Raw genomic sequence first — 14098 nt, 5'->3', positions numbered from 1 at the left:
CCATGAGGGAGGAGTTGGTCAAAGTTGACTGGAAAGATACCCTAGCAGGGATGACAGTGGAACAGCAGGTATAACTGGGATCTCTTCTCAGAAAGATCTGACCTGTTGAAAAAAGGATGTGCTACACCCGAACAGGAAAGGACCAATATCCTGGCACACAGGTTTGGTAGAGCTGCTGGTGAGGGTTTAAACTAGTTTGGAGCAGGATGGGTTGGGGTGGGGGGGGGTTGCGAACCAGAATGTGAGTGCAGAGAATGGGGCAGAAGGTCAAAAGTATGATGCTATGTGTTCTGAGCTTTTGAGGCAGGACCAGCAGGGAACAAAACATAAAGGTAGCCAGCTAGAGGGGTTGAAATGTGTCTATTTCAATGGTAGGTGTATTAGGAATAAAGGAATGAACTTAAAGCATGGAACAGTATGTGGAATTATGGTGTTGTGGCCATTGGAGTGACTTGGCTGGAGGAGGGGCAAGATTGACTGATGAAGGTAGCAGGGATTAGACGTTTTAAAAGGAATAGGATGGGAGGTAGAAAAGTGGTGGGGGGAGTAGCATTGTTGGTCAGGGGTAGTATCATAACTATAGATAGGGAGGGGACTGTAGATGGAAAGTCCACTGAATTCAAAGTGAAGGAAGGGAAGTTTAGGGGAGGCATTGGGGTATGTTTTATTTTATGCAGAGAGTTGTGCGTGCCTGGAATGCCTTACCAGGGATGATGGTTGTGGAGGCTGAAACATTGGGGGCATTTAAGAGATTCTTTGACAGGCACATGGATGGAAGAGAAATAGAGGGTTACAGGGTAGGGAGGATTTAATACTTTTTTAAAGCCATATATGGGTTGGCACAACAAAGAAGACCAAAGGGCCTGTACTGTGCTGTTGTGTTCTATTTTCTTTGTTCTATTAAGCTTATTGGCACAAAGAATTGTTGGAGTGTGGAACGAGTTACCAGCTGAAGTGGTGAATGCAAGCTCAATTTTAACACTTAAGAAGAATTTGGACAGGTACATGGATGGGAGAGATATGGAGAACTATGGCCTTATGCTGATTAGTGGGGCGAGGCAGAAAAATGGTTTGGCACAGATTAGAAGGGCTGAAGGGGCCTGTTTCTCAGCGGGAATATTCTGTGTTCCTATGGTTCTACAAGTACATACCCAAAAAAAGAGGAAATGGAAAAATGTTACAATTGTGGTTGACAAGGGTAGTCAAAGCCAACATAAAAGCAAGGAAACAAAAATTAGTGGGAAGGGAAGCTAGAGGATTAGGAAGTTTTTCAAAACTTGCAAAGGTAATGAAAAACATAAGGAAGGAAAAGATGAAGTATGAAAATACAAAAGCAAGTAATATCAAAGAGGATACACAAAACTCCTTCAAGAATATAAAGAGTAAAAGAGAGGTGAGTGCAAATATATAACCTTTAGAAAATTATGCTGGAGAAATAATGAGTGACAGGGAGATGGCAGAGGAACTAAATTATTTTCTGCATCACTTCACTGTGGTGTGTAAGATATCAAAAGGTGTCAGGAAAGGGAAATGAGTGCAGTTACTATCTCTTGGGAGAAGGTGCTCACACAGCTGAATGATTTAATAGTGGAATTCTCTCCTCGACCAGATTGATTGCACTCTCATGTTTGTTCCTGGTACTCCTGAAGTCTATGTTAATCTCTCTAGTCTTGCTCACATTGACACTCAGGTTGTTATTGTCACACCATATCATGAGATTTTCCACCTCTCAGTAATGCTATTCATCGATCTTGCTAATGAGGCCAACTACTGCTGTGTCATCTTCAAACTTGATGACTCTGTTAGAGCTGGATTTGGTGTTGCTGTCATGGTTCAGTAGTGTGAACAGGAATAGGCAGAACACACAACCCGATGGTATGTCAGTGCTCAAAGCGACAGTGCTTGATGTTCTGCTCTCAACTCGGACAGATTGTGGTCATTCCAGGAACAGAGCATAGTGTTGAGGTCCTGTGAGGACAGCTTCTCCACTAGGCTCTGGGGAATTATCATTTTAAAAGCTGAGCTGAAGTCAATGAACAGTAGTGTGGCATATGAGGTTTTGCTCTCCACATGGTTAAGGACAATGCCATACCATCATCAGTACAACTGTTCAGCAAAAGGTGAATTGAAATAGGTCCAAAGACTCTAGGAGGTACACCTTGATGTGCTCCATCACCAAACATTTGAAGATTTCATATTGGGGGAGGTTAATGCCATGGTGCAGTAGCCATTGAGGGCTGTTTAGTACAGGGATGATGGTGGCTATCTTGAAACCCGTGGAGATGATGGACAACTGTAGTGAGGTGTTGAAGATGTTCATAAAGACTTCTGTCAGTCTATGTAGTCCTTCAGTACCCAACCAGGTATATTGTCTGGACCCGCTGCCTTGTGTGAATTCAACTTGGATAGGGTTCTCTTCACCTTGGCCATGGCTATGCAGGGGGCCCGTTCATCAGGGGGTTATGGAGCTTTCTTCAGCACTGGCCTGTTCTTTTCATTGAACCATGCATAGAAGATATTCAGTCTGTTTGAAATGGAGGGTCATAGTCTTTAACTCACAAAGATGACTTGTGATCTGTTTCTGTCTTGATCCCTTGCCTCATGTGCCTCGTGTCACCAGTGCTCCATAGCTTCTTTTTTTTTTTTTTTTTAAATTTTTTATTTTTCACACCATAAATCACAATAGCCATGATATACACTTTTTCTTTTCCACACATTTACAGTGACTTTTTCTCCCTCCCCCCTCCCTCCTCCCAAGCCACCCCCCCATCCCCCCCCCCCCTCATCCATTTTAGTTATACAATCTAGGTTGCATTAATTCAGTTAGACAATGTTGTCATTCAACAAAAATACACCAGAAATTCTACTGAGTCCATTCTTTTCTTTTCTTCTCCTTCCATCAACTTAGGTAATGTTTGTTCCCGGTAGGTTTTCACTATTGTATTTAATGTAAGGCTCCCATACTTGTTCGAATATTTCAATATTATTTCTTAAACTATATGTTATTTTTTCTAATGGAATACATTTATTCATTTCTATATACCATTGTTGTATTTTCAAATTATCTTCCAATTTCCAGGTTGACATAATACATTTTTTTGCTACAGCTAGGGCTATCTTAACAAATCTTTTTTGTGCATCCTCCAAGTCAATTCCAAATTCTTTATTTTTTATGTTACTTAGGAGAAAGATCTCTGGATTCTTTGGTATATTGTTTTCTGTTATTTTATTTAATATCTGATTGAGATCATCCCAAAATTTTTCTACTCTCTCACATGTCCAGATTGCATGAATTGTTGTTCCCATTTCTTTTTTACATCGAAAACATCTATCAGATACTGTTGGGTCCCATTTATTTAACTTTTGCGGTGTAATGTATAGTCTGTGTAACCAATTATATTGTATCATACGCAGCCTCGTATTTATTGTATTTCTCATCGTTCCAGAGCATAACTTCTCCCATGTTTCCTTTTTTATCTTTATATTTAAATCTTGTTCCCATTTTTGTTTAGTTTTACCATTTGTTTCCTCATTTTCCTTTTCTTGCAGTTTAATATACATATTTTTTATAAATCTTTTGATTAACATTGTATCTGTAATCACATATTCAAGGTTACTTCCCTCTGGTAAACTCAAGTTGCTTCCTAATTTATCTTTCAAGTAGGATCTCAGTTGGTAATATGCCAGCGCTGTATCTCCCGTTATATTGTACTTATCTCTCATTTGTTCAAAGGATAAGAATCTACCTCCTGAAAAACAATTTTCTATTCTTTTAATCCCTTTTTTTTCCCATTTTCTAAAGGCAAGGTTGTCTATTGTAAAAGGGAGTAGCTTATTTTGCGTCAATATTAGTTTTGGTATTTGGTAATTTATTTTATTTCTTTCTACATGAATCTTCTTCCATATATTGAGGAGATGGTGTAATACTGGAGAAGTTCTATGTTGTACCAATTTTTCGTCCCATTTATATAATATGTGTTCAGGTATCTTTTCCCCTATTTTATCTAATTCTAGTCTCGTCCAGTCTGGTTTTTCCCTTGTTTGATAAAAATCTGATAGGTACCTTAATTGTGCGGCTCTATAATAATTTTTGAAGTTTGGCAATTGTAAGCCTCCTTGTTTATACCATTCTGTTAATTTGTCTAGTGCTATCCTCGGTTTCCCCCCTCTCCATAAAAATCTCCTTATTATTTTCTTTAACTCTTTGAAGAATTTTTCTGTCAGTTGTATTGGCAATGCCTGAAATAAGTATAGTATCCTTGGAAAAATGTTCATTTTAATACAGTTTATCCTTCCTATCAGTGTTAGTGGTAGCTCTTTCCAATGCTCTAAATCGTCCTGTAATTTTTTCATTAGTGGATTGTAATTGAGTTTATATAATTGGCCTAGATTTTTGTTTATTTGCACACCTAGGTATCTTATTGCCTGCGTTTGCCATCTGAATGGGGATTCCTCCTTAAATTTTGAGAAATCCGCGTTATTCATAGGCATTGCTTCACTTTTATTTACGTTTATCTTGTATCCCGACACTTCTCCATATTCCTTCAATTTCTTATATAGTTCTTTTATTGATAGTTCTGGTTCTGTTAAGTACACTATCACATCATCCGCAAACAGACTGATTTTATATTCCCTGTCTTTTATTTTTATTCCTTTTATATTATTATCTCTTCTTATCGATTCTGCTAGTGGTTCTATAGCTAGCGCAAACAATAATGGTGATAGTGGGCATCCCTGCCGCGTTGACCTGCTTAAGTTAAATTGCTTTGATACATGTCCATTTACTGTCACTTTCGCTAACGGTCCCTTATATAATGCTTTAATCCAATTAATATACTTCTCCGGTAAACTGAATTTTTGCAATACTTTGAACAAGTAATTCCATTCTACTCTGTCGAAGGCCTTCTCTGCGTCTAAAGCAACTGCTACTGCCGGTGCTTTATTTCCTTCTACTGCATGAATTAAGTTAATAAATTTACAAATATTGTCTGTTGTGCGTCTTTTTTTGATAAATCCAGTTTGGTCTAAATTTACCATTTTCGGTACCTGTTCTGCTAATCTGTTCGCTAATAGTTTAGCTATTATCTTATAATCTGTGTTTAGCAGAGATATTGGTCTATATGACGCTGGTGAGAGTGGATCTTTCCCTTGTTTTAGTATCACTGTAATTATTGCTGTTTTACATGAATCTGGTAAGTTTTGTGTCTCATCAATCTGGTTGATTACATCCAGGAGGGGCGGTATTATTAGGTCTTTAAATGTTTTGTAGAATTCTATTGGGAGTCCATCCTCTCCTGGTGTCTTATTATTTGGTAAATGTTTTATTATCTCTTGTATTTCTACTGTTCCAAATGGTTCTGTTAATTTATTTTGTTCCTCTATTTGTAGTTTTGGTAGTTCAATTTTAGTCAAAAATTCATCTATTTTCCCTTCTTTCCCTTCGTTTTCGGTTCGGTATAATTGTTCATAGAATTCTCTGAAGTTTTCCTTAATTTCTTTTGGATTATATGTAATTTGTTTGTCTTTTTTCCTTGTTGCCAATACCATTTTCTTAGTTTGCTCTGTCTTAAGCTGCCATGCTAGGATTTTGTGTGTTTTTTCCCCTAGTTCATAATATTTCTGTATTGTCTTCATTATATTCTTCTCCACCTTATATGTTTGTAATGTTTCATATTTTATTTTTTTATCCGCCAATTCTCTTCTTTTGGTTGTATCTTCCTTTATTGCTAATTTTTTTTCTATGTTTATTATTTCCCTTTCCAACTGCTCTGTTTCCTGATTATAGTCCTTCTTCATCTTGGTTGCATAACTTATTATTTGCCCTCTAATGAATGCTTTCATTGCGTCCCATAGTATAAACTTATCTTCCACTGATTCCGTATTTACTTCAAAGTACATTTTTAATTGTTTTTCAATAAATTCTCTAAAATCCTGTCTTTTAAGTAGCATGGGGTTTAATCTCCATCTATACATTCTTGGAGGGATGTCTTCTAGCTCTATTGCCAATAACAGGGGTGAGTGGTCCGATAATAGTCTAGCTTTATATTCCGTTTTCCTAACTCTCCCTTGTATGTGGGCTGATAACAGGAATAGGTCTATCCTTGAGTATGTTTTATGTCTAGTCGAGTAGTATGAGTATTCCTTTTCTTTTGGGTTTTGTTTCCTCCATATGTCCACAAGTTTCATTTCTTGCATTGATTTAATTATAAATTTGGTTACTTTGTTCTTCCTGTTAATTTTTTTCCCCGTTTTATCCATATTTGGATCCAAATTCAGATTGAAATCCCCTCCTATTAGTATGTTCCCTTGCGTATTAGCTACCTTCAAAAAGATATCTTGCATAAACTTTTGATCTTCTTCGTTAGGTGAATATATATTAAGTAGATTCCAAAGCTCTGAATATATCTGACATTTTATCATAACATATCTCCCTGCTGGATCTATTATTTCCTCTTCTATTTTAAATGGCACATTTTTGCTAATTAATATAGCCACTCCTCTTGCTTTTGAATTATACGATGCTGCTGTTACATGTCCTACCCAATCTCTCTTTAATTTCTTGTGCTCCAATTCAGTTAAATGTGTTTCTTGGACAAATGCTATATCTATTTTTTCCTTTTTCAGTAAATTTAGTAGTTTCTTCCTTTTAATTTGGTTATGTATTCCATTAATATTTAGAGTCATATAGTTCAGCGTAGCCATTTTATATTTTGTTTATCTTCTCTTTCCGTTTTTCCATCATTACCTTTCCTCCTTTTCCATTTCTGTTTTCTTATTTTCAACTCTTTACCAGACAACATTCCTACAACATCCAACATTTTCCTTATTCTCCTATTTCTATCTTCTTTATCCCCAATCTCCCCTTCCCCTCCTGAGTTGCCCTTTATCCCTTGTCGGACAACCACATCTCCCCTCTCCATTTGGATTTGCGAATCCACTCGCAAGCGTCAACTGATTTTGCAGTGACCGCTCTTTTCCCCCACCCAGCCCCCCCCAGAAAAGATTTCATTTTTTATATGTCACAAAGGTCACTCTTTTAGTTCCCTCCTTATTCTCTCTATTCCATTACCTTCCCTTATTAATTCTTGTCTATACTCTCTATGTTTTCCTCTAATTACAGATACTTTCACATATGCCCATTGTCTCTATTCACTCTTATACCTCTTTACCCGCATACATATCAATCGTGGTCATTTTTACCCTCCTTACCCGTCTTCATCCCTCAGTCTATTTTTGTCTTTACCCACATACATATCAATCGTGATAATTTTTGCTCTCATTACCCGTCTTCATCCCTCAGTCTATTTTTGTAATTGTTCTGCAAATTTTCGTGCTTCTTCTGGATCCGAGAATAGTCTGTTTTGTTGTCCTGGAATAAATATTTTCAATACCGCAGGATGCTTCAGTGTAAATTTATATCCTTTCTTCCATAAAATCGCTTTTGCTGCATTGAACTCTTTTCTCTTCTTTAGGAGTTCAAAGCTTATATCTGGATAAATGAAGATTTTTTGCCCTTTATACTCCAGTGGTTTGTTGCCCTCTCTTACTTTTTCCATTGTCTTCTCCAGTACCTTTTCTCTTGTAGTATATCTTAGGAATTTTACTACAATAGATCTTGGTTTTTGTTGTGGTTGTGGTTAGGGGCCAATGCTCTATGTGCCCTTTCTATTTCCATTTCTTGCTGTAATTCTGGACATCCTAGGGCCTTAGGGATCCATTCTTTTATAAACTCCCTCATATTCTTGCCTTCTACATCTTCCTTAAGGCCCACTATCTTTATGTTATTTCTTCTGTTATAATTTTCCATTATATCTATTTTTTGGGCTAGTAATTCTTGTGTCTCTTTAGTTTTTTTATTAGATTCCTCCAATTTCTTTTTTAAGTCTTCTACCTCCATTTCTGCTGCTATTGCCCGTTCTTCCATCTTGTCCATTTTTTTCCCCATTTCTGTTAAGGTCATATCCATTTTATTTATTTTCTTTTCTGTGTTGTTTATTCTTCTTCTTAAATCATTGAATTCCTGTGTTTGCCATTCTTTAAATGACTCCATGTATCCTCTAACAAGAGCAAGTACCTCCTTTACCTTGCCTTTCTTTTCTTCTTCTATTTCCCTGTACTCTTCCTCTTCCTCTTCTTCTTCCTCTAGGTTGACCATCTGTTGTTTCTTTGCTGCCCTTTCCTCCTCTTCTTTCTTGTTTCCATTGTCTTCTGTGGTCTCTTCTTGCTGCAGGTGTTCTGCAGCTGTCGTTGCCGGCTGTGGAGATCGACTCCCCAGCTGGTCCCCCCTCCCGTCGGTGTGTTTTTTTGTATGCGCATCGCGCATGCGCGACTCCTCGCGCATGCGCGGTTGCGCACTTTTACTCGGCTCTGTGAGCCATTGTTGTAGTTCTCTTTCTACCGACCTGAGGTAGTGGGGTCTTCTCTCCACAGCGGGCCTCTTCGGACAGGTAAGGCCTTCACCTTTTTCCTCCGTTGTCTTCTCTTCCTCTCTTCTTTCCGTTGATTTTGATTTTTCTCCTTTTGTCTCCATCTTCTTTCCACCTTTATACTCACTTTTCTTTAACTTGTATTTCTGTGCCTTTGTATTTTCTCTTGTTTTTCCCGACTTTTCTGGAGAGGGCTGGAGTTCACCGTCCGGCCACTACTCCATCACGTGACTCCTCAGTGCTCCATAGATTCTTAATGGATTTTCTGTACACACACATGTTTTGCCTTTCAGATTGCATGGAAAACATCAGCTCTGGCTGATCTTGTCTCCTGTCCTGAGCTGTGAGAAGTGCCATCATAAGCTGTGAGAAGTGCCTCGAAATATGCATCCAACCATGGTTTCTGCTTAGCCCTAATTATAAAGCATTTGATCTTGGTGACACCCTCAATGCACATGTAGCCCATTAATGTACTCCCCGATGTTTATATGACCTTTGTAGGTGGTTATTCCCCTAAAACAGCTCCAATCCATGGACTCATAGCAGACCGTAGCTCTGGTGTGCCCCCTGCCTCCACCCACCCACCCCCCCCCGCCCCAACCCCATCTAGCCACATCCTGAACTCCCTGCAAAATAGTTAAGTTAATTTTGCCAGTTGTCTCTATGCTGGGGTTAGCAGGACAAATATGTGATGTGAGCAACATTGCAACTGGAAGCCTTGTATCCATCAGCAGGTGTTGGTGTACAACTGATCCAGGATATTCTGTCCTCTGGTGGTGAAGATAATATGCTCTTCAAACCATGGTGAGACTGTTTTCATTTTGACTTGGTTGTAGTGACCAGCTATAATCAAGGCACTGTCAGGGTGAGATGTCTGGGCTTCACTCTCATTAGGCACTGTCAGGGTGAGACGTCTGGGCTTTACCCTCATTAGGCACTGTCAGGGTGAGATGTCTAGGCCAAGGCACTGTCAGGGTGAGATGTCTGGGCCAAGGCACTGTCAGGGTGAGATGTCTAGGCCAAGGCACTGTCAGGGTGAGATGTCTGGGCCAAGGCACTGTCAGGGTGAGATGTCTAGGCTTCACACTCATTAGACACTGTCAGGGTGAGATGTCTGGGCCAAGGCACTGTCAGGGTGAGATGTCTGGGCCAAGGCACTGTCAAAGTGAGATGTCTGGGCTTCACACTCATTAGCCGCAGGTGGAACGTGAATTGCGACAATCACCTAGGCAGGTGGAAGTGTCTGCATTTCACCATGAAGGAGGAATTTCTTAGTCAGAGGGTGGTAAATCTGTGGATTTTCTTGCCCCTGATGGTTGAGGAAGCCAGATCATTCAGTGTATTTAAGACAGAGATTGATAGGTTCTTGATTAGCCAGGATATGGGAGAAGACTAGGCAGTGGGGCTGAATGGGAAATAGATGGTATTATATTAATTTAAATTTAAATTTAAAGTTAATTTTCAGGAAGTGAAAAGGCCAGATTATGCAGTGTGAAATTCTATTACAATCCATGGATATTTTCTACTGAGGAAGAATTTGGAGTGTAACAAAGTTTATAGCCATTTGTTTGTACATCTGTTTTCAGAAATGTGGAGATGTCAACTCTTTGGATACTTACACTTGTTTTTTCTGAAATATTAACTTTACCAAGCTTTACACTATCAATCCCATGAATTTCATCTTGCAGTTGTGGTGGGTAGGAGGCCAGGCTTTGAGAGCCAGTGGCTTCAATAATATCAGAAATCCACTCCTCTCTGATAACAGATAATGATGGCTCCGGTGTAAACAAGGCTTGCTATGGTATATTGTAGAGGTTGTGTTTATAGCCTACCTAGAAATATCAATTATAACATAAATTTTCCCATAGTTAATATTTCTAGGTAAGCTATAAACACAACCTCTACAATATTTCATACAATATATTAATAATGTGTAATTGGCATGTGGTTGTGTTTATGTTTACGTGGGACTGACTGAGATGGAGAGCCACATTTTGGAAATAAACTGGGCAAATCCTGAGGTTGATATGGACTTGTGATTTCAATTTCAATGAGGACTTGGCAGGTGATGTCCTTCAAAGGACTCAATAACGTATGCCATTTGACTTGCATGCAGTTCAAACCTTCTTTGTATCAGATGGATTTTGGAAGGGAATTTTGTCACTTAAATTGAAGAACATTTACAATTCCAAACGTGTATATAATCTGCATCTTATCTTACAGCCTCCCATTTTTTTTTGTGTAAAGTCCTGTGCAGTTGTAAATCAATTGTAAGCTGTGGCTTAAATGTGTGCCTTGCTAAATACAATGCAGCAAATAATCAGCTGAAAGCGTGATCTGCCAATCCATGTGGGGATGGCTTCAGGCAATATTTTATGCAATGTGGTGTGTGGCACCACTCAACAGCTTTACTATGCAGCTTCCTTTAAGTGGTGTTGTCTTCTCCCATGTCTGTTGCCAGTAAAGTACATGGGGCACATAATTGCTACAAGTTGCATGCTCAACACGTGCCTTCTGAGGTGATACTTTTGAGAATTAAAAATGTCAAGTCCAACCCACAACCAAGGTCAGCTCGGTAATAATTTATGATACACAGAAAAGCTTCTTATTTTATCTGTCTATAATTTTTTGGAGTACATGATGTAATGTGATGATATAATTAAATGCCAACATGATATTCATCACAAGAATACTTAGCATTGAATGATAGACTTATCATGGTGATTATTTTGCTGACTATGTATTTGTAAATTGCTTGTTCCATGTATATACAAGGTTATTGTTGAATTCTATGTTATGACAAGTAGCTCTCCAACATTAACTATGATGTACCCATTGTGCTGTTTATTTGGAGACCAATGGGCAATGGCCTACAAGTCCAGAAGTAAAGGATCCCTTTTTAATGTAACCCAGCTATACAATATAATTGTCGCAATAATCAAGGTATATAATGAGTTGAATGTGTGTTTCTATATCTCAGTAGCCACCTCTTCCTGAAAGTGAGAATTGAGAACAACATTTGCCACTACTTCCAATGTACCAACAGAGCCGTTGACTGATTGCTTCAAGATCAAAGCTTCAACCTCATCATGAAGCTCATGCTCGACCAAGTGGCCACAACTGCCACCCTCCTGCTGTGCTTAGACATCCTACAGTTGGCACCTCAAAGCACTGGAAAAAATTCTATCAACTTGGGTTCTGTATAAAAAAAATTCACCAGCTGACAAACTGGCTGTTGGAATGTTGGTGGCCTCTCTCAGGGCAGAACTCAGTTTCAAGCCCCTGATTATGCACACCCAGCTTCAATGGATGTAGCACACCATCTGTGTCACTGACTCCTGAAATAAAATCACTCTCCTCTAAGCTCCATCATGGCAAGAGATTTCATGAAGGACAGGAAAAATGGTCCATGAATGTTCTTCCAATATCCTTACAAAAAAGTGATGTACTCATCAATATCCATGATTTAAATTATGGAATGAATGGATTTGTGGCTGTTTGCAGATGATACAAAGGAAGGTGAAGGAGCAGGTAGTGTTGAGAAAACAGGGAGGTTGCAGGAGAACTCAGACAAATTTAGAGAATAGGCAGAGAAATGACAAATGAAATATGATATTGGAGAGTGTACAGCCATGCACTTTGTAGCAGAAATAAAAAGGATGATAAGGTTTTATAAGGTACAGGTAAAACCTCACTTAGAGTATTGTGAGTAGTTTAGGGCTCCTCATTTAAGAAAGGATGCAATGACGTTCAAGAGAGTTGAGAGGACATTTACAAGGTTGGTTCCAGGAATGAAAGGATAATCATATGATGAATGTTTAATGGCTCTTGGCCAGTACTCATTGAAATTTAGGAGAATGAGAGGGGATCTTTTTAAGACATTTTGAATGTTGAAAGACATGGACAAAGTAGGTATAGAAAGGTTGCTTCCAATGGTGGGAGAATCTAGGACAAGAGGGCATAACTTGAGGATTGAAGGGCATTTACTTAGATGATCAGAGATATAGAGAAATTTCTTTCGCCAAACATGGTGAATCTTGCCACAGGAAATTGTGGAGGGCATGTATTTAAGGCTAGATTTGATAGGTTCTTGATTTGCCAGGGCATCAAATGTTATGGGGAGAAGGCTGGGCACTAGGGCTGAGAGGGAAAAATGGATCAGCTCATGATTGAATGGCAGGCAGACTTTAGCTAAATAGCCTATTCCTTCCTTGTTTTATAGTCTGTTGGTCCTATGGTCAAATCATTGAAATCTCTGGATCATTAATCTCAAAATGCACGAAGGGCCTCTGGAAAGACATTGAAAGCCTGAAGCTTGTACTTTAGGAGATATGCACTCCCTTCCAACATGGAAGGACAACTCATCAGCAACAACAACCCTGTTATGGTCTCCTCTACATCGGAGAGATCGTGCGCAGACTGGGAAATCACTTTGTTGAACACCTTAGCTCTGTCCGGCACAATACCATGGATCTCCCAGTGGCCATCCATTTCAATTCTCTATCCCATTCCCTTGCTATCATGTCTATCATTGGTCTCGTGCACTGTTAGACTGAGACCATCCACAATTGGAGAAACAACACCTTATCATCTGACTGGCCACCTTCCAACCAAATGGCATTAATATCAACTTCTCTGGCTTTCGTTAAACCTCCCCATTCCCCCCCCCCCCCCCCCAACTCTCACTTCTTCCCCATTGCCTTCCCCCAGTTCTATCTCTCTCTCCCTTTCCCCCCTTCTCCTATTACACAGTTATGATAAGGGGAGAGGTAAGAATTGATTATGTCTAACCCTTTTGTTGGTCTGGACTCCTCCCCCATTCAGCACTCTCTGTATTCTGAGATTTCCTGCAATCTTTTTTTCTCATCCTGATTATTCCTTGAAGAAGGGCTCTAGCCTTAAACATCAGCAATATATCTTTGTCTCCGATGGTTTTTTTTTTTACTATCATCATAGCATCTGCAGACTTTTGTGTTTCAATCAGCCACAACCCACCTGTGACAAGCTATGGAGCCAACTTTGGACTTCATTATGCACATGCACTGTGTGCTGCAAGTTGCTTTATTTGCCTGTGCTCCATCCACTGCTTGCACTTTTAATTAGACTGGCATTGATTTTGTGTGCTACTGGATTTGATCTATTTGAATTTATTTATAATCTTTGTAAAGGTAGAATCACTCTATTAACATTGTTGATAATGAGGTAACATTCTTGATTTCCAAGTTTATCCAGAATATTTTACAGTGCTCTCACAGACAATTATCATTTTCTACCTATTGAGAAGGTCAACTCTGGGGAATGCTGAATATCAAATGCTATGACTATGGAATAACCCATAATGGTGAGGGGAGTGAATGGTATGTTGGCGTTCATAGCGAGAGGATTTGAGTATAGGAGTAGGGAGATCATGCTGCAGCTGTACAGGGCCTTGGTGAGACCACACCTGGAGTAGTGCGTGCAGTTTTGGTCGTCTTATCTGAGGAAGGATATCCTTGCCTTGGAGGGGGCGCAGAGAAGGTTCACTAGGCTGATACTGGGGATGGAGGGACTCGCATATGAAGAAAGGTTGGATAGACTAGGCTTGTATTCTCTGGAATTTAGAAGATTGAGGGGGTATCTTATAGAAACTTATAAAATTCTTAAGGGTTTAGACAGACTAGTCACAGAAAGGT

General features: G+C 39.2%; 1 long non-coding RNA gene across 1 annotated transcript in view; it reads left to right on the top strand.

Annotated features, from left to right (window-relative positions):
• LOC138756216 (uncharacterized) overlaps positions 1-11787 on the top strand; it is a 43794-nt gene extending 32007 nt beyond the window's left edge. Inside the window, exon 3 of the long non-coding RNA XR_011352874.1 lies at positions 11407-11787. This is a non-coding gene — a long non-coding RNA (uncharacterized lncRNA). The remainder of the gene's footprint in view (positions 1-11406) is intronic.
• Positions 11788-14098: the final 2311 nt, after the last annotated feature.

Source organism: Narcine bancroftii, chromosome 3 (genome assembly GCF_036971445.1).
Source record: "Narcine bancroftii isolate sNarBan1 chromosome 3, sNarBan1.hap1, whole genome shotgun sequence".
NCBI classification, from domain to species: Eukaryota; Metazoa; Chordata; class Chondrichthyes; order Torpediniformes; family Narcinidae; genus Narcine; species Narcine bancroftii.
The sequence above is the reverse complement of the archived record's forward strand: the minus strand, read 5'-3'. Positions and strand labels throughout refer to the sequence as shown.